The sequence below is a fragment of the Nymphaea colorata genome, chromosome 9 (genome assembly GCF_008831285.2).
Source record: "Nymphaea colorata isolate Beijing-Zhang1983 chromosome 9, ASM883128v2, whole genome shotgun sequence".
Lineage (NCBI taxonomy): Eukaryota > Viridiplantae > Streptophyta > Magnoliopsida > Nymphaeales > Nymphaeaceae > Nymphaea > Nymphaea colorata.
The window spans coordinates 15,874,888-15,901,292 of record NC_045146.1 but is presented as its reverse complement, the minus strand read 5'-3'; the positions used below and the strand labels follow the sequence as shown (position 1 = coordinate 15,901,292).

The following is a 26,405-nucleotide window of genomic DNA, read 5'->3' as shown; positions in this document are numbered from 1 at the left end:
TGTTGGTTTTATACCTAACACCAAAACCGCAAAAAGTGCAAACTAGAAGGAAAAAAAAGTTTCAAATTGACGATTTCTTCTCATTCTTCATTCCACTTTTTTGACAGCATCAATTCGCCATTCCAATTGCCTAATGAAATAAAACAATGTCTACAATATCTAAGATATGGGCTGCAGAGATAAGATAGCATAGACAACATAGGTTGACAGGGCTGTGAGGAACAATACTTGGTACAAGTTATATAAGAACCCTGAACTAACGGCAATTCTACTCCACTTTATTGTGCCCACAAGAAACAAAAGGCGTTCAAAACAGAAAAAAAATGTGAAGTGCTGGGTACCTAAGCAGACCTGTAACAGGGGTCTGGAAATGGAAAATTTTGACCAAGGTGCTTCACATGTATAAGCTTGAATGCAACTAATACATGTATTGGCACGCAGGCTCCAGAATATACTTTTGCATGTATCTAATCTGACAAAATAAATTTTAGTGCAAATATGATGCCGAGGAGGTCTGGTGTTATGGTTGCAAGTCAACATCTAGACTAGTGTATAAAGCATCAAGGAATTTCAACAAGCACAAAAGTTAAAAGTTATGCTTGTTTATAAATGCATTTCCTAAGCTTTTGTGCTCATAATTCCCTGAAGCAGCCAGTAACAGACCAAGTGGAGATGTCCTTTCAGATATATGGGTATGGAGGAAATTTGGCTGGAAACCCATTGAAGGATCTCCATATCCGAGGCATCATTTCCAATTGCAAGTTTCAAATTAAAGGATGGGTGTAATAATTAAAAATCTACAAGAAAGTAGAAAACTGAACATAAAATCACCAGTAAAAGAAAACAGTATTCATATTTATCTTTTTTCCTTTATTGTTTTTTATCCACTAAAATTACTCATAAGTTTCCAAGCAAGAACCTAGCTAGGAGATAAAAACTATATATATATATATATTAATCACTAAAGCCGATAAAGTATGATATATTCAAAATATTTGGTGGTCTAAGTTGCACATCAAGAAAGAAAGGACACAAAGAAGTGCAACCACAAAAGTGTTGACCCTCTTCAATAGCAGTGGGCATTGCCTTCATCTCAATTTTCGGTTTCCATTCCATTACTGTTGCTTCTCAAGAAAAAACAGAAAAGTAAGAGAACACAATGCTCATACTAGAAACCAAGGGGTCCGGCTTATTTTGTGAAAATCATGGTGAACATTAAAGACATATATTATAGAAGCAGGTAAAAACTTATTATTATATGAAATTGATCATTTCAAAATAAAATTTAATTTTTGAAATATGTGGTAGAAATTAAAAATTTGAAAACAAGCCACCTCTTCAGTGTTGAACATTTCACGCTCTTAAACTTGACTTCCCTGAGACGTGGACAACGGATCTAATTTTTTGAGTTTCATTCAGTGCACTCTTGGCATGATATGCAAACTGCTCGAACAAATCTCTAGTTTTCTCCAACTTTGTATGGTACCTACCTCAATCTCTTTTCTCTATCAATCTCAATCTTCTACCTTGATCTATGGAGCAGCATATACTCTTTTGTTTTCGACAAATAAGACTCGAAAAGCTTCTTCAAGGAATTTTGAAGGTTAGGTTTTTCCGATGGATAATTCATGACGTCTTCGGAATTATTTTTAACCCTTCATTTTTTCACTTCATCAACATCTCATCAACGACAAAGACTTCTTCACCACACAATTTGCATTTTCACCTCGACTGTATTCAGCCCCATTGTAGCAACTTCAGGTATATCTCCATCTGCTTGATATTAACTTTGATCTGACACCTTTCTCATAGATGAACAAATTCATATTCACTTCATCATATCTCCTTCTCGGGACCTATTCTCCTATTGCAAGTTTCATATTCTGATGCTAATAATAAGCAGACAAAGGAATCATAATATTGAAGTTTGCGACACATTGACATATCAAGTTCTTAGTTTGAATATCAACATCTATGCTTAATAAATCCATTTTCAATCACTTATTCAAATCATTCTAGAACCTCAACGGTATCTTTTCCGAGCAAATGTGCATAATCATGATTTCCACACTGTCATTGATTTTGGTTTATAAGACTTGCCTTATTTTATTGAGAATAGTATATTCTGGTTGTAGATCCGAATTAGTGGCCAGATTTGAAAATTGTTAGACTGAAATCATGTCGTTGGTGAAAATCATGTAAGACTGGACCAGTGGTCTTATATGATCCAAGAATTATTGAATTTGTGTATGATTGTAGATCAGGATCAACAGCCTTATCTAAGCTAGAAATTACTTTATTTAGCACTAGTTGTGGGTCTAGAGCAGTGGTCGTGTATGATTTAAGAAATTGTTGAATTCAAATCATGTCGTGGGTCTAGAATCTAGATCAGTAAACTTACCTGATCTAATTGTGCATCTGGATCAGTGGTCTTATCTGATAAAAAAAAGTTGCTGGATTTGGATATGATTGTGGGTCTACGCAATTGGACTTATCTAAGGGAGATGTTGTGATATCCCCTGAATATGGAACCTTTTGTCCAATCAAGGTTGGCCGATGCAATAAATCTAGCTGGCATGATATGCAAACTGCTCGATCAAATCTCTAGATTTCTCCAATTTCATAAGTCATTTACCTCGATCTCTTTTCTCTCTCAATCTCAATCTTCTACCTTGATCTAGGGAGGATCATGTACTCCTTTGTTTTCGACAAATGAGACTTGAATAGCTTCTTCAATCAATCTTGAAGGTTTGATTGTTCTGATGGATAATTGATGACGTCTTCCAATTTTTTTTTTAAACCTTCAATTTTTCACATCATCGACATCTCATCAACGACAAAGACTTCTTCACCACAAATTTTGCATTTTCACCTCGACTGTATTCACCATCATTGCAGCAACTTCACGTATATCTCCATCAGCCTTGATATTGACTTTGATCTACACCTTTATCTTACACCAACAGATTTATGTTCGCTTCATCATATCTCCTTCATCAAGCTTATTCTCCTATTGCAAGTTTCATATTCTGACGCTAATAATAATCAGGCAAAGGAATAATAATGTTGAAGTTTACGACACACTGGTATATCATGTCCTTAGCATGAATATCAACATCCACGCTTATCAAATCCATTTGCAACCACTTATTCAAATCATCCTAGAACCTCAACGGCCTCTTTTCCTAGCAAATGTACATAATCATGATTTCCACACTGTCACTTATTTTGGTTTATGAAATCCGCCTTATTTTGTTGAGAACAGTATATTCTCGTTGTAGATCTGAATTAGTGGCCATATACGATTTGAAAATTGTTGGACTAAAATCATGTTGTTGGTGTAGATCAATGGTCATCTCTGATTTGAAAATCGTTGCATTTGGATATGGACCAGTGGTCTTATTTGAACCAAGAATTGTTGAAATTACATATGATTGTAGATAAGGATCAGCGGTCTTATCTAAGCTAGAAATTGCTTTATTTATAACTAGTTGTGGGTCTAGATTAGTGGCCATGTATGATTGGAGAAATTGTTGAATTCAAATCATGTCGTGGGTCTAGAATCCAGATAAGTGGTCTTATCTGATCTAGAGATTATTGGATTTGAATATGGTTGAGGGACAGGATCAATGGTCTTATCTCGTCCGTATATTGTTCAACTACATGTAATTGTGCATTTCGATCAGTGGTCTTATTTGATAAAAGAAAGTTGTTGGATTTGGATATGTTTGTGGGTCTACGCTATCGGACATATCTAAGAGAAAGGTTGTGATATCCCCTGAGCATGCAACCCTTTCTCCAATCATGGTTGGCCGATGCAATAAATCTAGTTGGCATGATATGCAAACTGCCCGATCTAATCTCTAGTTTTCTCCAATTTTGTATGGCATATACGTGATACGTCAATCGCTTTTTTATCTCAATCTCAATCTTCTACGTTGATTTATGGAGGAGCATGTACTCCTTTGTTTTCGACAAATGAGACTTGAATAGCTTCTTCAACCAACATTGAAGGTTTGGTTTTTCGGATGGAGAATTGATGACGTCTTTAGATTTTTTTTCTAAACCTTCATTTTTTCACTTCATCGACATCTCATCAACAACAAAGACTTCTTCACCACAAAATTTGCATTTTAAACTCGACTATATTCACCACCATTGCAGCAACTTCACGTATATCACCATCTGTCTTGATATTGACTTTGATCTAGACCTTTCTTTTAGACCAACAAATTCATGTTCACTTCATCATATCTCCTTCATCGAGCCTATTCTCCTATTGCAAGTTTCATATTCTGATACTAATAATAATCAGACAAAATAATAATAATAATATTGAAGTTTACGACACAGTGGTATATCATGTCCTTAGTATGAATATCAACATCTATGCTTATCAAATCCATTTGCAATCATTTATTCAAATTATCCTAAAACCTCAACGGTCTCTTTTCCTAGCAAATGTGCATAATCATGACTTCCACACTGTCACTGATTTTGGTTTATGAGATCCACCTTAGTTTATTGAGAATAGTATATTCCCGTTGTGGATTTGAATTAGTGGTCATATATGATTTGAAAATTGTTGGACTGAAATCAAGTTGTTGGTCTAGATCAGTAGTCATCTCTGATATGAAAATCATTGCATTTGGATATGGGCCATGTAAGACTGGACCAGTTGTCTTATTTGTTCCAAGAATTGTTAAATTTGCGTAAGATTGTAGATCTGGATCAACGGCCCTATCTAAGCTAGAAATTGCTTTATTTAGAACTAGTTGTGAGTCTAGATCAACGGCCGTGTGTGATTTGAGAAATTGTTGAATTCAAATCACGTCGTGGGTCTAGAATCTAGATAAATGGTCTTATCTAATCTAAAGATTATTGGATTTGAATATGGATGAGGGACAGGATCGACATCCGTAGATTGTTCAACTACATGTAATTGTGCAATGTTATCACTGCCGTATCATATCGTGTATCGGTCGGGCCGACCTATACGCCGTATCGTAACGTATCGTAAATGTATCGTAACGTACCGTAAAATTAATTTTTTAATTTGTAAAAAATATTAAAAATTTATAAAAAATAGAAAAAAAAATCCGAAAAATTCTAAAAAAATCCGAAAAAACTAGTAAAAATCAGAAAAATTCAAGAAAAATGTATTTAAAGGAACGTTCATCATTCATCTATATGAAGTATGACCTGTGAGCTATGCATATGAACAAGACATTCCAAAATAAGAAATCAAACATTCAAAAAACAAAATAACATACTAAACAACCTAAGAGTATTCAATTACATCACAATTCATAAGTTCAGAAGTCAAAACTCAGAACATATTGACATAGTTTTCAAAACTCAAAACAAAAAGCATCGTCAATGGTGTTTAAATCGAGAAATCCCTCCTGATATGATTTGCTTACAATAATTGCACTTAACTCTTAATCTATCTTTGGGATTCACCCTTGTACACCACTGCCATGCAGGATCCGACATTATATCTTCACAAAACAAGTAAAAACATACAAATAAATGTAGGAAATAAGAGAAATGAACGATTCAACGGCAAAAATGAGTTATTTTTTACCTTCTTGGTGTTAAAAACCAAAAAACCCTCTTTCTCCAAGCTTCCCACCGTCCCAAGACTCCCCACAACGAGAGAGAGAGGAGCGTCGGTTTGAGAATAAGAAGCAAAAAGGGGCCCGACGGCCCCTTTTTAAATTTTACTCCCGTATCGTGCGATACGGGGGTGTATCGCACGTATCGTGCGATACGCCCACCGTATCGCACGATACGTACGATACGCGTACGATACGGACGCGTATCGTATTTAATAGGTGTAACGTATCGAAAACGTTGATACGGACGATACGTATCGTACGATACGCGTCCGTATCGTACGATACGGATAACATTGTAATTGTGCATCTGGATCAGTGGTCTTATCTGATAAAAAAGAAGTTGTTGGATTTGGATATGTTTGTGGGTCTACGCTATCGGACTTATCTAAGAGGGAGGGTGTGATATCCCCTAAACATGCAACCCTTTGTCCAATTATGGTTGGCCGACACAATAAATCTAGCTGACATGATATGCAAACTGCCCGATCAAATCTCAAGTTTTCTCCAATTTTGTATGGTATCTACCTCGTCTCTTTTCTCTTTCAATCTCAATCTTCTACCTTGATCTATGGAAGAACATGTAGTCTTTTGTTTTCGACAAATAAGACTTGAAATGCCTCTTCAAGGAATTTTGAAGGTTAGGTTTTTCCGATGGATAATTCATGACGTCTTCGGATTTTTTTTTTTTAACCCTTCATTTTTTCACTTCATTAACATCTCATCAACGACGAAGACTTCTTCGCCACAAAATTTGCATTTTCACCTCGACGTATTCACCACCATTGTAGCAACTTGAGGAATATCTCCATCTGCCTTGATATTGACTTTGATCTAACACCTTTCTCATAGATAAACGAATTCATGTTCATTTCATCATATCTCCTTCTCGGGGCCCATTCTCCTATTGCAAGTTTCATATTCTGATGCTAATAATAAGCAAACAAGCGAATAATAATATTGAAGTTTACGACACATTGGCATACGACACATTGGCATGTCATGTTCTTTGTTTGAATATCAACATTTATGCTTAATAAATCCATTTTCAATCACTTATTTATATCATCCTAAAACTTCAACGGTATCTTTTCCTAGCAAATGTGCACAATCATGATTTCCACACTATCACTTATTTTGGTTTATGAGATCCGCCTTATTTTGTAGAAAATAGTATATTATGGTTGTGGATTTGAATTAGTGGTCATATACGATTTGAAAATTGTTGGGCTGAAATCATGTCAGGGGTATAGATCAGTGGTAATCTCTGATCTGAAAATCGTTGCATTTGTATATGGGCCATGTAAGGCTGGACCAGTGGTCTGATTTGATCAAAGGAATTTGCGTATGATTATAAATCAGGATCAGCAGTCTTATCTAAGGTAGAAATTGCTTTATTTATAATTAGTTGTGGGTCTAGATCAATGGCCGTGTATGATTTGAGAAATTGCTGAATTCAAATCATGTCGTGGGTCTAGAATCTAGATCAGTGGTCTTATCTGATCTAAAGATTATTGAATTTGAATATGGTTGAGGGACAGGATCAACATCCGTAGATTATTCAACTATATGTAATTGTACATCTGGATCAGTGGTCTTATCTGATCAAAAGAAGTTGTTGGATTTGGATACGTTTGTGGGTCTTCGAACTTATCTAAGGAAGAGGTTGTGATATCCCGTGAATATGCAACCCTTTGTCCAATCCTGGTTGGCCGATACAATAAATCTAGCTAGCATGTATGCAAACTGTTCGATTAAATCTCTAGTTTTCTCCAATTTTGTATGGCATCTACCTCAATCTCTTTTCTCTCTCAATCTCAGTCTTCTACCTTGATCTATGAAGCAACATGTACTCTTTGTTTTCGACAAATGAGACTTGAATAGCTTGTTCAACCAATCTTGAAGGTTTGGCTTTTCTAATGGTAATTGATGACGTCTTCGGATTTTTTTTAAAACATTCTTTTTTTCACTTCATCGACATCTCATCAACGACAAAGACTTCTTCACCACAAAATTTGCATTTTCACCTCGACCGTATTCACCACCATTGCAGCAACTTCACGTATATCTCCATCTGCCTTGATATTGACTTTGATTTACACCTTTCTCTTAGACCAACAAATTCATGTTTACTTCATCATATCTCCTTCATCATATTTTGATGTTAATAATAAGCAGACAAGGGAATAATAATATTGAAGTTTACGACACACTGGTATATCATGTCTTTAGTATAAATATCAACATCTATGCTTATCAAATCCATTTGCAATCAACTATTCAAATCATCCTAGAACATCAACGGTCTCTTTTCCTAGCAAATGCGCATAATCATGATTTTTTCCACACTATCATTGATTTTGGTTTATAAGATCCGCCTTATTTTATTGAGAATAGTATATTCTCGTTGTGGATCTGAATTAGTGGCCATATACGATTTGAAAATTGTTGGACCGAAATCATGTCGTTGGTCTAGATCAGTGGTTATCTGTGATATGAAAATCGCTGCATTTGGATATGGGTCATGCAAGACTGGACCAGTGATCTTATCTGATCCAAGAATTGTTGAATTTGCATATGATCGTAGATAAGGCACAACGGTCTTATCGAAGCTAGAAATAGCTTTATTTAGAACTAGTTGTGGGTCTAGATCAGTGGTCGTGTATGATTTGAGGAATTGTTGAATTCAAATCATGTCGTGGGTCTTTAATCTAGATCAGTGGTCTTATCTGATCTAGAGATTATTGGATTTTAATCTAGATCAGTGGTCTTATTTCATCCGTAGATTGTTCAACTACATGTAATTGTGCATCTGGATCAGTGGTCTTATCTGATAAAAAAGAAGTTGTTGGATTTGGATATGTTTGTGGGTCTACGTTATCGGACTTATCTAAGAGGGAGGTTGTGATATCCCCTAAACATGCAACCCTTTGTCCAATTATGGTTGGCCGACACAATAAATCTAGCTGACATGATATGCAAATTGCCCGATCAAATCTCAAGTTTTCTCCAATTTTGTATGGTATCTACCTCGTCTCTTTTCTCTTTCAATCTCAATCTTCTACCTTGATCTATGGAAGAACATGTAGTCTTTTGTTTTCGACAAATAAGACTTGAAATGCCTCTTCAAGGAATTTTGAAGGTTAGGTTTTTCCGATTTATAATTCATGACGTCTTCGGATTTTTTTTTTTTTAACCCTTCATTTTTTCACTTCATTAACATCTCATCAACGACGAAGACTTCTTCGCCACAAAATTTGCATTTTCACCTCGACGTATTCACCACCATTGTAGCAACTTGAGGAATATCTCCATCTGCCTTGATATTAACTTTGATCTAACACCTTTCTCATAGATAAACGAATTCATGTTCATTTCATCATATCTCCTTCTCGAGGCCCATTCTCCTATTGCAAGTTTCATATTCTGATGCTAATAATAAGCAAACAAGCGAATAATAATATTGAAGTTTACGACACATTGGCATACGACACATTGGCATGTCATGTTCTTTGTTTGAATATCAACATTTATGCTTAATAAATCCATTTTCAATCACTTATTTATATCATCCTAAAACTTCAACGGTATCTTTTCCTAGCAAATGTGCACAATCATGATTTCCACACTATCACTTATTTTGGTTTATGAGATCCGCCTTATTTTGTAGAAAATAGTATATTATGGTTGTGGATATGAATTAGTGGTCATATACGATTTGAAAATTGTTGGGCTGAAATCATGTCAGGGGTATAGATCAGTGGTAATCTCTGATCTGAAAATCGTTGCATTTGTATATGGGCCATGTAAGGCTGGACCAGTGGTCTGATTTGATCAAAGGAATTTGCGTATGATTATAAATCAGGATCAGCAGTCTTATCTAAGGTAGAAATTGCTTTATTTATAATTAGTTGTGGGTCTAGATCAATGGCCGTGTATGATTTGAGAAATTGCTGAATTCAAATCATGTCGTGGGTCTAGAATCTAGATCAGTGGTCTTATCTGATCTAAAGATTATTGAATTTGAATATGGTTGAGGGACAGGATCGACATCCGTAGATTATTCAACTATATGTAATTGTACATCTGGATCAGTGGTCTTATCTGATCAAAAGAAGTTGTTGGATTTGGATACGTTTGTGGGTCTTCGAACTTATCTAAGGGAGAGGTTGTGATATCCCGTGAATATGCAACCCTTTGTCCAATCCTGGTTGGCCGATACAATAAATCTAGCTAGCATGTATGCAAACTGTTCGATTAAATCTCTAGTTTTCTCCAATTTTGTATGGCATCTACCTCAATCTCTTTTCTCTCTCAATCTCAGTCTTCTACCTTGATCTATGAAGCAACATGTACTCTTTGTTTTCGACAAATGAGACTTGAATAGCTTGTTCAACCAATCTTGAAGGTTTGGCTTTTCTAATGGTAATTGATGACGTCTTCGGATTTTTTTTAAAACATTCTTTTTTTCACTTCATCGACATCTCATCAACGACAAAGACTTCTTCACCACAAAATTTGCATTTTCACCTCGACCGTATTCACCACCATTGCAGCAACTTCACGTATATCTCCATCTGCCTTGATATTGACTTTGATTTACACCTTTCTCTTAGACCAACAAATTCATGTTTACTTCATCATATCTCCTTCATCATATTTTGATGTTAATAATAAGCAGACAAGGGAATAATAATATTGAAGTTTACGACACACTGGTATATCATGTCTTTAGTATAAATATCAACATCTATGCTTATCAAATCCATTTGCAATCAACTATTCAAATCATCCTAGAACATCAACGGTCTCTTTTCCTAGCAAATGCGCATAATCATGATTTTTTCCACACTATCACTGATTTTGGTTTATAAGATCCGCCTTATTTTATTGAGAATAGTACATTCTCGTTGTGGATCTGAATTAGTGGCCATATACGATTTGAAAATTGTTGGACCGAAATCATGTCGTTGGTCTAGATCAGTGGTTATCTGTGATATGAAAATCGCTGCATTTGGATATGGGTCATGCAAGACTGGACCAGTGATCTTATCTGATCCAAGAATTGTTGAATTTGCATATGATCGTAGATAAGGCACAACGGTCTTATCGAAGCTAGAAATAGCTTTATTTAGAACTAGTTGTGGGTCTAGATCAGTGGTCGTGTATGATTTGAGGAATTGTTGAATTCAAATCATGTCGTGGGTCTTTAATCTAGATCAGTGGTCTTATCTGATCTAGAGATTATTGGATTTTAATCTAGATCAGTGGTCTTATTTCATCCGTAGATTGTTCAACTACATGTAATTGTGCATCTGGATCAGTGGTCTTATCTGATAAAAAAGAAGTTGTTGGATTTGGATATGTTTGTGGGTCTACGTTATCGGACTTATCTAAGAGGGAGGTTGTGATATCCCCTAAACATGCAACCCTTTGTCCAATTATGGTTGGCCGACACAATAAATCTAGCTGACATGATATGCAAATTGCCCGATCAAATCTCAAGTTTTCTCCAATTTTGTATGGTATCTACCTCGTCTCTTTTCTCTTTCAATCTCAATCTTCTACCTTGATCTATGGAAGAACATGTAGTCTTTTGTTTTCGACAAATAAGACTTGAAATGCCTCTTCAAGGAATTTTGAAGGTTAGGTTTTTCCGATGGATAATTCATGACGTCTTCGGATTTTTTTTTTTTTAACCCTTCATTTTTTCACTTCATTAACATCTCATCAACGACGAAGACTTCTTCGCCACAAAATTTGCATTTTCACCTCGACGTATTCACCACCATTGTAGCAACTTGAGGAATATCTCCATCTGCCTTGATATTAACTTTGATCTAACACCTTTCTCATAGATAAACGAATTCATGTTCATTTCATCATATCTCCTTCTCGGGGCCCATTCTCCTATTGCAAGTTTCATATTCTGATGCTAATAATAAGCAAACAAGCGAATAATAATATTGAAGTTTACGACACATTGGGACACATTGGCATGTCATGTTCTTTGTTTGAATATCAACATTTATGCTTAATAAATCCATTTTCAATCACTTATTTATATCATCCTAAAACTTCAACGGTATCTTTTCCTAGCAAATGTGCACAATCATGATTTCCACACTATCACTTATTTTGGTTTATGAGATCCGCCTTATTTTGTAGAAAATAGTATATTATGGTTGTGGATATGAATTAGTGGTCATATACGATTTGAAAATTGTTGGGCTGAAATCATGTCAGGGGTATAGATCAGTGGTAATCTCTGATCTGAAAATCGTTGCATTTGTATATGGGCCATGTAAGGCTGGACCAGTGGTCTGATTTGATCAAAGGAATTTGCGTATGATTATAAATCAGGATCAGCAGTCTTATCTAAGGTAGAAATTGCTTTATTTATAATTAGTTGTGGGTCTAGATCAATGGCCGTGTATGATTTGAGAAATTGCTGAATTCAAATCATGTCGTGGGTCTAGAATCTAGATCAGTGGTCTTATCTGATCTAAAGATTATTGAATTTGAATATGGTTGAGGGACAGGATCGACATCCGTAGATTATTCAACTATATGTAATTGTACATCTGGATCAGTGGTCTTATCTGATCAAAAGAAGTTGTTGGATTTGGATACGTTTGTGGGTCTTCGAACTTATCTAAGGGAGAGGTTGTGATATCCCGTGAATATGCAACCCTTTGTCCAATCCTGGTTGGCCGATACAATAAATCTAGCTAGCATGTATGCAAACTGTTCGATTAAATCTCTAGTTTTCTCCAATTTTGTATGGCATCTACCTCAATCTCTTTTCTCTCTCAATCTCAGTCTTCTACCTTGATCTATGAAGCAACATGTACTCTTTGTTTTCGACAAATGAGACTTGAATAGCTTGTTCAACCAATCTTGAAGGTTTGGCTTTTCTAATGGTAATTGATGACGTCTTCGGATTTTTTTTAAAACATTCTTTTTTTCACTTCATCGACATCTCATCAACGACAAAGACTTCTTCACCACAAAATTTGCATTTTCACCTCGACCGTATTCACCACCATTGCAGCAACTTCACGTATATCTCCATCTGCCTTGATATTGACTTTGATTTACACCTTTCTCTTAGACCAACAAATTCATGTTTACTTCATCATATCTCCTTCATCATATTTTGATGTTAATAATAAGCAGACAAGGGAATAATAATATTGAAGTTTACGACACACTGGTATATCATGTCTTTAGTATAAATATCAACATCTATGCTTATCAAATCCATTTGCAATCAACTATTCAAATCATCCTAGAACATCAACGGTCTCTTTTCCTAGCAAATGCGCATAATCATGATTTTTTCCACACTATCACTGATTTTGGTTTATAAGATCCGCCTTATTTTATTGAGAATAGTACATTCTCGTTGTGGATCTGAATTAGTGGCCATATACGATTTGAAAATTGTTGGACCGAAATCATGTCGTTGGTCTAGATCAGTGGTTATCTGTGATATGAAAATCGCTGCATTTGGATATGGGTCATGCAAGACTGGACCAGTGATCTTATCTGATCCAAGAATTGTTGAATTTGCATATGATCGTAGATAAGGCACAACGGTCTTATCGAAGCTAGAAATAGCTTTATTTAGAACTAGTTGTGGGTCTAGATCAGTGGTCGTGTATGATTTGAGGAATTGTTGAATTCAAATCATGTCGTGGGTCTTTAATCTAGATCAGTGGTCTTATCTGATCTAGAGATTATTGGATTTTAATCTAGATCAGTGGTCTTATTTCATCCGTAGATTGTTCAACTACATGTAATTGTGCATCTGGATCAGTGGTCTTATCTGATAAAAAAGAAGTTGTTGGATTTGGATATGTTTGTGGGTCTACGTTATCGGACTTATCTAAGAGGGAGGTTGTGATATCCCCTAAACATGCAACCCTTTGTCCAATTATGGTTGGCCGACACAATAAATCTAGCTGACATGATATGCAAATTGCCCGATCAAATCTCAAGTTTTCTCCAATTTTGTATGGTATCTACCTCGTCTCTTTTCTCTTTCAATCTCAATCTTCTACCTTGATCTATGGAAGAACATGTAGTCTTTTGTTTTCGACAAATAAGACTTGAAATGCCTCTTCAAGGAATTTTGAAGGTTAGGTTTTTCCGATGGATAATTCATGACGTCTTCGGATTTTTTTTTTTTTAACCCTTCATTTTTTCACTTCATTAACATCTCATCAACGACGAAGACTTCTTCGCCACAAAATTTGCATTTTCACCTCGACGTATTCACCACCATTGTAGCAACTTGAGGAATATCTCCATCTGCCTTGATATTAACTTTGATCTAACACCTTTCTCATAGATAAACGAATTCATGTTCATTTCATCATATCTCCTTCTCGGGGCCCATTCTCCTATTGCAAGTTTCATATTCTGATGCTAATAATAAGCAAACAAGCGAATAATAATATTGAAGTTTACGACACATTGGGACACATTGGCATGTCATGTTCTTTGTTTGAATATCAACATTTATGCTTAATAAATCCATTTTCAATCACTTATTTATATCATCCTAAAACTTCAACGGTATCTTTTCCTAGCAAATGTGCACAATCATGATTTCCACACTATCACTTATTTTGGTTTATGAGATCCGCCTTATTTTGTAGAAAATAGTATATTATGGTTGTGGATATGAATTAGTGGTCATATACGATTTGAAAATTGTTGGGCTGAAATCATGTCAGGGGTATAGATCAGTGGTAATCTCTGATCTGAAAATCGTTGCATTTGTATATGGGCCATGTAAGGCTGGACCAGTGGTCTGATTTGATCAAAGGAATTTGCGTATGATTATAAATCAGGATCAGCAGTCTTATCTAAGGTAGAAATTGCTTTATTTATAATTAGTTGTGGGTCTAGATCAATGGCCGTGTATGATTTGAGAAATTGCTGAATTCAAATCATGTCGTGGGTCTAGAATCTAGATCAGTGGTCTTATCTGATCTAAAGATTATTGAATTTGAATATGGTTGAGGGACAGGATCGACATCCGTAGATTATTCAACTATATGTAATTGTACATCTGGATCAGTGGTCTTATCTGATCAAAAGAAGTTGTTGGATTTGGATACGTTTGTGGGTCTTCGAACTTATCTAAGGGAGAGGTTGTGATATCCCGTGAATATGCAACCCTTTGTCCAATCCTGGTTGGCCGATACAATAAATCTAGCTAGCATGTATGCAAACTGTTCGATTAAATCTCTAGTTTTCTCCAATTTTGTATGGCATCTACCTCAATCTCTTTTCTCTCTCAATCTCAGTCTTCTACCTTGATCTATGAAGCAACATGTACTCTTTGTTTTCGACAAATGAGACTTGAATAGCTTGTTCAACCAATCTTGAAGGTTTGGCTTTTCTAATGGTAATTGATGACGTCTTCGGATTTTTTTTAAAACATTCTTTTTTTCACTTCATCGACATCTCATCAACGACAAAGACTTCTTCACCACAAAATTTGCATTTTCACCTCGACCGTATTCACCACCATTGCAGCAACTTCACGTATATCTCCATCTGCCTTGATATTGACTTTGATTTACACCTTTCTCTTAGACCAACAAATTCATGTTTACTTCATCATATCTCCTTCATCATATTTTGATGTTAATAATAAGCAGACAAGGGAATAATAATATTGAAGTTTACGACACACTGGTATATCATGTCTTTAGTATAAATATCAACATCTATGCTTATCAAATCCATTTGCAATCAACTATTCAAATCATCCTAGAACATCAACGGTCTCTTTTCCTAGCAAATGCGCATAATCATGATTTTTTCCACACTATCACTGATTTTGGTTTATAAGATCCGCCTTATTTTATTGAGAATAGTACATTCTCGTTGTGGATCTGAATTAGTGGCCATATACGATTTGAAAATTGTTGGACCGAAATCATGTCGTTGGTCTAGATCAGTGGTTATCTGTGATATGAAAATCGCTGCATTTGGATATGGGTCATGCAAGACTGGACCAGTGATCTTATCTGATCCAAGAATTGTTGAATTTGCATATGATCGTAGATAAGGCACAACGGTCTTATCGAAGCTAGAAATAGCTTTATTTAGAACTAGTTGTGGGTCTAGATCAGTGGTCGTGTATGATTTGAGGAATTGTTGAATTCAAATCATGTCGTGGGTCTTTAATCTAGATCAGTGGTCTTATCTGATCTAGAGATTATTGGATTTTAATCTAGATCAGTGGTCTTATTTCATCCGTAGATTGTTCAACTACATGTAATTGTGCATCTGGATCAGTGGTCTTATCTGATAAAAAAGAAGTTGTTGGATTTGGATATGTTTGTGGGTCTACGTTATCGGACTTATCTAAGAGGGAGGTTGTGATATCCCCTAAACATGCAACCCTTTGTCCAATTATGGTTGGCCGACACAATAAATCTAGCTGACATGATATGCAAATTGCCCGATCAAATCTCAAGTTTTCTCCAATTTTGTATGGTATCTACCTCGTCTCTTTTCTCTTTCAATCTCAATCTTCTACCTTGATCTATGGAAGAACATGTAGTCTTTTGTTTTCGACAAATAAGACTTGAAATGCCTCTTCAAGGAATTTTGAAGGTTAGGTTTTTCCGATGGATAATTCATGACGTCTTCGGATTTTTTTTTTTTTAACCCTTCATTTTTTCACTTCATTAACATCTCATCAACGACGAAGACTTCTTCGCCACAAAATTTGCATTTTCACCTCGACGTATTCACCACCATTGTAGCAACTTGAGGAATATCTCCATCTGCCTTGATATTAACTTTGATCTAACACCTTTCTCATAGATAAACGAATTCATGTTCATTTCATCATATCTCCTTCTCGGGGCCCATTCTCCTATTGCAAGTTTCATATTCTGATGCTAATAATAAGCAAACAAGCGAATAATAATATTGAAGTTTACGACACATTGGGACACATTGGCATGTCATGTTCTTTGTTTGAATATCAACATTTATGCTTAATAAATCCATTTTCAATCACTTATTTATATCATCCTAAAACTTCAACGGTATCTTTTCCTAGCAAATGTGCACAATCATGATTTCCACACTATCACTTATTTTGGTTTATGAGATCCGCCTTATTTTGTAGAAAATAGTATATTATGGTTGTGGATATGAATTAGTGGTCATATACGATTTGAAAATTGTTGGGCTGAAATCATGTCAGGGGTATAGATCAGTGGTAATCTCTGATCTGAAAATCGTTGCATTTGTATATGGGCCATGTAAGGCTGGACCAGTGGTCTGATTTGATCAAAGGAATTTGCGTATGATTATAAATCAGGATCAGCAGTCTTATCTAAGGTAGAAATTGCTTTATTTATAATTAGTTGTGGGTCTAGATCAATGGCCGTGTATGATTTGAGAAATTGCTGAATTCAAATCATGTCGTGGGTCTAGAATCTAGATCAGTGGTCTTATCTGATCTAAAGATTATTGAATTTGAATATGGTTGAGGGACAGGATCGACATCCGTAGATTATTCAACTATATGTAATTGTACATCTGGATCAGTGGTCTTATCTGATCAAAAGAAGTTGTTGGATTTGGATACGTTTGTGGGTCTTCGAACTTATCTAAGGGAGAGGTTGTGATATCCCGTGAATATGCAACCCTTTGTCCAATCCTGGTTGGCCGATACAATAAATCTAGCTAGCATGTATGCAAACTGTTCGATTAAATCTCTAGTTTTCTCCAATTTTGTATGGCATCTACCTCAATCTCTTTTCTCTCTCAATCTCAGTCTTCTACCTTGATCTATGAAGCAACATGTACTCTTTGTTTTCGACAAATGAGACTTGAATAGCTTGTTCAACCAATCTTGAAGGTTTGGCTTTTCTAATGGTAATTGATGACGTCTTCGGATTTTTTTTAAAACATTCTTTTTTTCACTTCATCGACATCTCATCAACGACAAAGACTTCTTCACCACAAAATTTGCATTTTCACCTCGACCGTATTCACCACCATTGCAGCAACTTCACGTATATCTCCATCTGCCTTGATATTGACTTTGATTTACACCTTTCTCTTAGACCAACAAATTCATGTTTACTTCATCATATCTCCTTCATCATATTTTGATGTTAATAATAAGCAGACAAGGGAATAATAATATTGAAGTTTACGACACACTGGTATATCATGTCTTTAGTATAAATATCAACATCTATGCTTATCAAATCCATTTGCAATCAACTATTCAAATCATCCTAGAACATCAACGGTCTCTTTTCCTAGCAAATGCGCATAATCATGATTTTTTCCACACTATCACTGATTTTGGTTTATAAGATCCGCCTTATTTTATTGAGAATAGTACATTCTCGTTGTGGATCTGAATTAGTGGCCATATACGATTTGAAAATTGTTGGACCGAAATCATGTCGTTGGTCTAGATCAGTGGTTATCTGTGATATGAAAATCGCTGCATTTGGATATGGGTCATGCAAGACTGGACCAGTGATCTTATCTGATCCAAGAATTGTTGAATTTGCATATGATCGTAGATAAGGCACAACGGTCTTATCGAAGCTAGAAATAGCTTTATTTAGAACTAGTTGTGGGTCTAGATCAGTGGTCGTGTATGATTTGAGGAATTGTTGAATTCAAATCATGTCGTGGGTCTTTAATCTAGATCAGTGGTCTTATCTGATCTAGAGATTATTGGATTTTAATCTAGATCAGTGGTCTTATTTCATCCGTAGATTGTTCAACTACATGTAATTGTGCATCTGGATCAGTGGTCTTATCTGATAAAAAAGAAGTTGTTGGATTTGGATATGTTTGTGGGTCTACGTTATCGGACTTATCTAAGAGGGAGGTTGTGATATCCCCTAAACATGCAACCCTTTGTCCAATTATGGTTGGCCGACACAATAAATCTAGCTGACATGATATGCAAATTGCCCGATCAAATCTCAAGTTTTCTCCAATTTTGTATGGTATCTACCTCGTCTCTTTTCTCTTTCAATCTCAATCTTCTACCTTGATCTATGGAAGAACATGTAGTCTTTTGTTTTCGACAAATAAGACTTGAAATGCCTCTTCAAGGAATTTTGAAGGTTAGGTTTTTCCGATGGATAATTCATGACGTCTTCGGATTTTTTTTTTTTAACCCTTCATTTTTTCACTTCATTAACATCTCATCAACGACGAAGACTTCTTCGCCACAAAATTTGCATTTTCACCTCGACGTATTCACCACCATTGTAGCAACTTGAGGAATATCTCCATCTGCCTTGATATTAACTTTGATCTAACACCTTTCTCATAGATAAACGAATTCATGTTCATTTCATCATATCTCCTTCTCGGGGCCCATTCTCCTATTGCAAGTTTCATATTCTGATGCTAATAATAAGCAAACAAGCGAATAATAATATTGAAGTTTACGACACATTGGGACACATTGGCATGTCATGTTCTTTGTTTGAATATCAACATTTATGCTTAATAAATCCATTTTCAATCACTTATTTATATCATCCTAAAACTTCAACGGTATCTTTTCCTAGCAAATGTGCACAATCATGATTTCCACACTATCACTTATTTTGGTTTATGAGATCCGCCTTATTTTGTAGAAAATAGTATATTATGGTTGTGGATATGAATTAGTGGTCATATACGATTTGAAAATTGTTGGGCTGAAATCATGTCAGGGGTATAGATCAGTGGTAATCTCTGATCTGAAAATCGTTGCATTTGTATATGGGCCATGTAAGGCTGGACCAGTGGTCTGATTTGATCAAAGGAATTTGCGTATGATTATAAATCAGGATCAGCAGTCTTATCTAAGGTAGAAATTGCTTTATTTATAATTAGTTGTGGGTCTAGATCAATGGCCGTGTATGATTTGAGAAATTGCTGAATTCAAATCATGTCGTGGGTCTAGAATCTAGATCAGTGGTCTTATCTGATCTAAAGATTATTGAATTTGAATATGGTTGAGGGACAGGATCGACATCCGTAGATTATTCAACTATATGTAATTGTACATCTGGATCAGTGGTCTTATCTGATCAAAAGAAGTTGTTGGATTTGGATACGTTTGTGGGTCTTCGAACTTATCTAAGGGAGAGGTTGTGATATCCCGTGAATATGCAACCCTTTGTCCAATCCTGGTTGGCCGATACAATAAATCTAGCTAGCATGTATGCAAACTGTTCGATTAAATCTCTAGTTTTCTCCAATTTTGTATGGCATCTACCTCAATCTCTTTTCTCTCTCAATCTCAGTCTTCTACCTTGATCTATGAAGCAACATGTACTCTTTGTTTTCGACAAATGAGACTTGAATAGCTTGTTCAACCAATCTTGAAGGTTTGGCTTTTCTAATGGTAATTGATGACGTCTTCGGATTTTTTTTAAAACATTCTTTTTTTCACTTCATCGACATCTCATCAACGACAAAGACTTCTTCACCACAAAATTTGCATTTTCACCTCGACCGTATTCACCACCATTGCAGCAACTTCACGTATATCTCCATCTGCCTTGATATTGACTTTGATTTACACCTTTCTCTTAGACCAACAAATTCATGTTTACTTCATCATATCTCCTTCATCATATTTTGATGTTAATAATAAGCAGACAAGGGAATAATAATATTGAAGTTTACGACACACTGGTATATCATGTCTTTAGTATAAATATCAACATCTATGCTTATCAAATCCATTTGCAATCAACTATTCAAATCATCCTAGAACATCAACGGTCTCTTTTCCTAGCAAATGCGCATAATCATGATTTTTTCCACACTATCACTGATTTTGGTTTATAAGATCCGCCTTATTTTATTGAGAATAGTACATTCTCGTTGTGGATCTGAATTAGTGGCCATATACGATTTGAAAATTGTTGGACCGAAATCATGTCGTTGGTCTAGATCAGTGGTTATCTGTGATATGAAAATCGCTGCATTTGGATATGGGTCATGCAAGACTGGACCAGTGATCTTATCTGATCCAAGAATTGTTGAATTTGCATATGATCGTAGATAAGGCACAACGGTCTTATCGAAGCTAGAAATAGCTTTATTTAGAACTAGTTGTGGGTCTAGATCAGTGGTCGTGTATGATTTGAGGAATTGTTGAATTCAAATCATGTCGTGGGTCTTTAATCTAGATCAGTGGTCTTATCTGATCTAGAGATTATTGGATTTTAATCTAGATCAGTGGTCTTATTTCATCCGTAGATTGTTCAACTACATGTAATTGTGCATCTGGATCAGTGGTCTTATCTGATAAAAAAGAAGTTGTTGGATTTGGATATGTTTGTGGGTCTACGTTATCGGACTTATCTAAGAGGGAGGTTGTGATATCCCCTAAACATGCAACCCTTTGTCCAATTATGGTTGGCCGACACAATAAATCTAGCTGACATGATATGCAAATTGCCCGATCAAATCTCAAGTTTTCTCCAATTTTGTATGGTATCTACCTCGTCTCTTTTCTCTTTCAATCTCAATCTTCTACCTTGATCTATGGAAGAACATGTAGTCTTTTGTTTTCGACAAATAAGACTTGAAATGCCTCTTCAAGGAATTTTGAAGGTTAGGTTTTTCCGATGGATAATTCATGACGTCTTCGGATTTTTTTTTTTTTAACCCTTCATTTTTTCACTTCATTAACATCTCATCAACGACGAAGACTTCTTCGCCACAAAATTTGCATTTTCACCTCGACGTATTCACCACCATTGTAGCAACTTGAGGAATATCTCCATCTGCCTTGATATTAACTTTGATCTAACACCTTTCTCATAGATAAACGAATTCATGTTCATTTCATCATATCTCCTTCTCGGGGCCCATTCTCCTATTGCAAGTTTCATATTCTGATGCTAATAATAAGCAAACAAGCGAATAATAATATTGAAGTTTACGACACATTGGGACACATTGGCATGTCATGTTCTTTGTTTGAATATCAACATTTATGCTTAATAAATCCATTTTCAATCACTTATTTATATCATCCTAAAACTTCAACGGTATCTTTTCCTAGCAAATGTGCACAATCATGATTTCCACACTATCACTTATTTTGGTTTATGAGATCCGCCTTATTTTGTAGAAAATAGTATATTATGGTTGTGGATATGAATTAGTGGTCATATACGATTTGAAAATTGTTGGGCTGAAATCATGTCAGGGGTATAGATCAGTGGTAATCTCTGATCTGAAAATCGTTGCATTTGTATATGGGCCATGTAAGGCTGGACCAGTGGTCTGATTTGATCAAAGGAATTTGCGTATGATTATAAATCAGGATCAGCAGTCTTATCTAAGGTAGAAATTGCTTTATTTATAATTAGTTGTGGGTCTAGATCAATGGCCGTGTATGATTTGAGAAATTGCTGAATTCAAATCATGTCGTGGGTCTAGAATCTAGATCAGTGGTCTTATCTGATCTAAAGATTATTGAATTTGAATATGGTTGAGGGACAGGATCGACATCCGTAGATTATTCAACTATATGTAATTGTACATCTGGATCAGTGGTCTTATCTGATCAAAAGAAGTTGTTGGATTTGGATACGTTTGTGGGTCTTCGAACTTATCTAAGGGAGAGGTTGTGATATCCCGTGAATATGCAACCCTTTGTCCAATCCTGGTTGGCCGATACAATAAATCTAGCTAGCATGTATGCAAACTGTTCGATTAAATCTCTAGTTTTCTCCAATTTTGTATGGCATCTACCTCAATCTCTTTTCTCTCTCAATCTCAGTCTTCTACCTTGATCTATGAAGCAACATGTACTCTTTGTTTTCGACAAATGAGACTTGAATAGCTTGTTCAACCAATCTTGAAGGTTTGGCTTTTCTAATGGTAATTGATGACGTCTTCGGATTTTTTTTAAAACATTCTTTTTTTCACTTCATCGACATCTCATCAACGACAAAGACTTCTTCACCACAAAATTTGCATTTTCACCTCGACCGTATTCACCACCATTGCAGCAACTTCACGTATATCTCCATCTGCCTTGATATTGACTTGATCCAACACTTTTCTCTTATATCAACAAATTAACGTTTACTCCATCAATATTCTGGTTGTGGGTCTGAATTAGTGGCCATATCCGATTTGAAAATTGTAGGACTGAAATCATGTTGTTGGTCTAGATCAGTGGTCATCTCTGATCTAAAAATAGTTGCATTTGAATATAGCTCTAAGACTAGACCGGTGTTCAAAAAAAAAGTAGCACATGAAGCGAAAAAATTATGTAACAAATTGGGTTTAGGAAACATTAAAGTCAGCACTATTCTGAGTGTGTTAAAGAGAAGAGACGCAATAGTGCACCTTTCTTCTTGTATGTTAATGGATGTTTTTGACAATGAAAAGGGTTTAGACACAGGTGGTATATAAACCCACCACTGGAAACACATTGGATTGGATGACATCAAGGCACTGTACATCTGAAACAAACACACATGTAAACCATAAACTGCAAAGACACAACTATGAAGCAGAAATCATAACAATTAAAAGACAAAAGAATTGCCAAATTAAGTTTCTATACGAGAATAAATGTATATGGTACACATAAAGATCCTTTTTTCACCTATTATGCTTGTTCAATTTCTGTAGGCTAACATTTCTACCTTGTACCAATGACAACAATAATACTTGAGTAAGAGTTTGATTATAAACATTGGAATTTTGGCAATTTGAATATGCGTCATCAAAAAAATATAGACAAAATTCTGTCATACTGACTACCTAACAATCACCACATAATCTAGGCCTGTTACATTTATCTTAAAGAAAGTAATCTGAATTGACAACCAGAGATTTCACGACATCTTTCAAAAACAAGATTAGAGGGCCATTTTTACTCTCACTGGAGACAAGCTAGGATAAAAAAAAACCCATTTTAGATGGCAAAAATGTCATGCAAATGTGTGTGCGGGCATACAAGTATGTATATGTGTATAAGCAACTCAAGGGACAACAAAGGGTACCTCAAACATTGCGTTGATAGCAATCTTGTCAATTTTCTCACCGGAAGAACTTTCTAAATGCAAGTAGTCAGCTGCAATACAAAACGAAATAGTCATCAGAATAGAGGGGGGGGGGGGGAGAGAGAGAGAGAGAGAGAGAGAGATCAAATGAGCCTGAATAAAGCCACTCATTGAAAAAGAACAAACCAGTGCAAAAAAAACCATGATTTTGCTCACATAGACCACCAAGGTCATTTCCCTCCAAAACTGGTTTATCAAATCTACCACCGACCTTAGAGGATCCATTTTCTTCAAAAGCAAGCAGAACTTTGGCCCTTAGTACCATAGGATGGACCCCTGAAAACCATAAGGAATTATGTACATATTATAGCACAAGGCGTACTGCCATGAACAGTCAGTAAACACTAATAAGTTATGTCAAATTTTGTTGCATGATACATTCGAAACTCTATTACGAGTTTATTCATTAATTCCCATCTGAAACCAACTGAATCTTGGCAAGGAGAAAATGTTAAAGCAAGTGCTTTTCCAAAGTTCTATTGATCAGAATGATTCGCCCTTTGCAAGGTTACTTGAATGGTGTCATCTTGCAATTAATGTAGGAATGCATGATCAAGTACAAAAATTTGTTGGGGTCAAAGAGGCTTAGTTTGCTAATTTTCACAAGGCTGTCAAAGTTCATAACAGCCAGTTGGGTTACGTAACACTAAAGGATGAAGAAGCTAAATGTCCTCATATTGGCATTATGAGACCTGTTTTTCCCTTGGATGAAGGGTCTTAGGAAACCTTTCAACATACAACAAAAAATTTCAGCAACAATGAATCACTCAAGTTTCGAATATTGTTACAAACGTCATACATTTTCATGATCACTCAATAAGCTCCATAACATTCTTCCATTAAACCCATAGTCATAAAAGAGCACCTAACATTTTGGGGATATTCAAAATCACAGAGAATATTCAAGAGAAGATTCATGGTCATATGTACAAATAGGATAGCAATTTTTATTCTCTTTTCACTTAATGCAAACATAATTTAATCAAAATAAATTAAGAAACCTTATCAACCATTTTGAAGTGTTCCTTTCTCTTTCTATTTTTCTCCCGGATCGTAGAATCTGCACTTGCTCTTTCGTTCCTTATGATTAGTAAGAGAAACAGGATAGAGGAAACTGAAGGATCAATAAAAAGAATAATATCAAGAAGAAGAGGCACTCTTGTAGGCAAGTTCCGTGATGGGACGAGAGAATGACAGAAAACAGAGGCTAAAACCCTAAATTAATTTGCTTGAACAAAAATTTTCAGACCGATTCATAGCTTAGGAAAAGGGCGACGATAATGTATGTATAAGAAGAAGAAGAAGAAGAAGAAGAAGAAGAAGAAGAAGAAGAAGTTACCTTATCTTGCAGAATTGCTCCAGCAGTTCGACATCCTTGCCGCTGTAAGGAAGCTCGAACACAATGGAAGAAAGGGCATTGATGATTTGTGGGCAAAGACGAAGCCCACGAAACTTCTTCCCTTCTCCCCCTTCCCTATTACATAAATACTCGCTCGAAGGAAAAATGGAAAGAGCGTCGTGCCCTAAGAGCAACAGGATGGGCGATGGCGGTAGGATCACTCTTGAATACTCACGGTCACGGTGTGAAATTCCCTCGCTTTTTCCCTCCTGATTTTTCGGGATCGCCTTCTTGGTTGTTGCTTTTTGGCGGTTATCCCTTTTCTTGGATCGTGATGGATTGTTTTGGAAAGCCCTTCACTTATGTAACCGACCCTCTGATGTTAAATTTTTACAAAAGAACACAACCTTGACAACACAAGAGAGCTAAAACGAACACATGAAATTGAAATTGTGGGATGAAATTCATTTTGTTTGATAACTAAGGTTGATCCTTCTTTTCTCTTTTTGTTCTCGTCTTTCGTCGTTTTAAAATCAAAATATTGAAGATATGTTTAAATAGTCTTAAGATAACTGACCAAACAAGTGGGCATGTAAAAGACACATGGTTAGATATTAAATTACATAATTGTTTATGTCTATTGTCATAACAATCTCTATGTCTATGAGCAAGCGGTTCATCTCTATTACTTGGAACAATGTCAGAATGCTCGCATCGGCATCAGTGATGGCATTGGCAGTGCACTTTTCAACTTTGATGGTGCGCCCAAGATGCAGGATCATAATGCTCATGAAAGTTGAACTAGAGTTCTGCCTTTCTTCCAACCAGCTACGGTATGCCGCATTGTCATAACGATCAAATTATCACGTGTAAGCCCATTCTGTTGAAAAAACCATTGCTCTCAATTTATTTTATATGCATAAAACAATCAAGACGGAGATCATATAGCTGTTTATGTTTGTTCATAAAAAGCTAGAACATACGGAATCAACCAAAGCTTTGTAAAAAAGACAAACTACATATATGCAAGCTAATAGCACAACAACCAGGATGGAGGCCGGGGGGCGGCAGCCCCCCCTGCAGATTTTTTAAAAATAAAACATTTATATATAAAATTTAAATGTTTTAGTTTAGCCTGTATAAAAAATTTGAAAAATTCTATTTTTTCTCCTAAAAATTCTAGCTTCATTCCTAGTAACAACCAAGAACAGTTCATACTACCCAAGAAAAACTAGTAAAATCTGCAAATTAAAATGAGCAACAATTATTCTGGAAGAAGAAAAATTATACAATAAAAAGGCGGCAAAATAATAAATTAAGCAAACATCATATTCCTCT

At 35.7% G+C, this 26,405-nt stretch overlaps 1 long non-coding RNA gene across 1 annotated transcript in view; it reads right to left on the bottom strand.

Annotated features, from left to right (window-relative positions):
• LOC116260107 (uncharacterized) overlaps positions 1-25,540 on the bottom strand; it is a 30,137-nt gene extending 4,597 nt beyond the window's left edge. The window contains exons 1-3 of the long non-coding RNA XR_004174040.2: positions 25,068-25,540; positions 23,855-24,004; positions 23,669-23,739 (exon numbers count right to left, since the gene is read on the bottom strand). This is a non-coding gene — a long non-coding RNA (uncharacterized LOC116260107). The remainder of the gene's footprint in view (positions 1-23,668; positions 23,740-23,854; positions 24,005-25,067) is intronic.
• Positions 25,541-26,405: the final 865 nt, after the last annotated feature.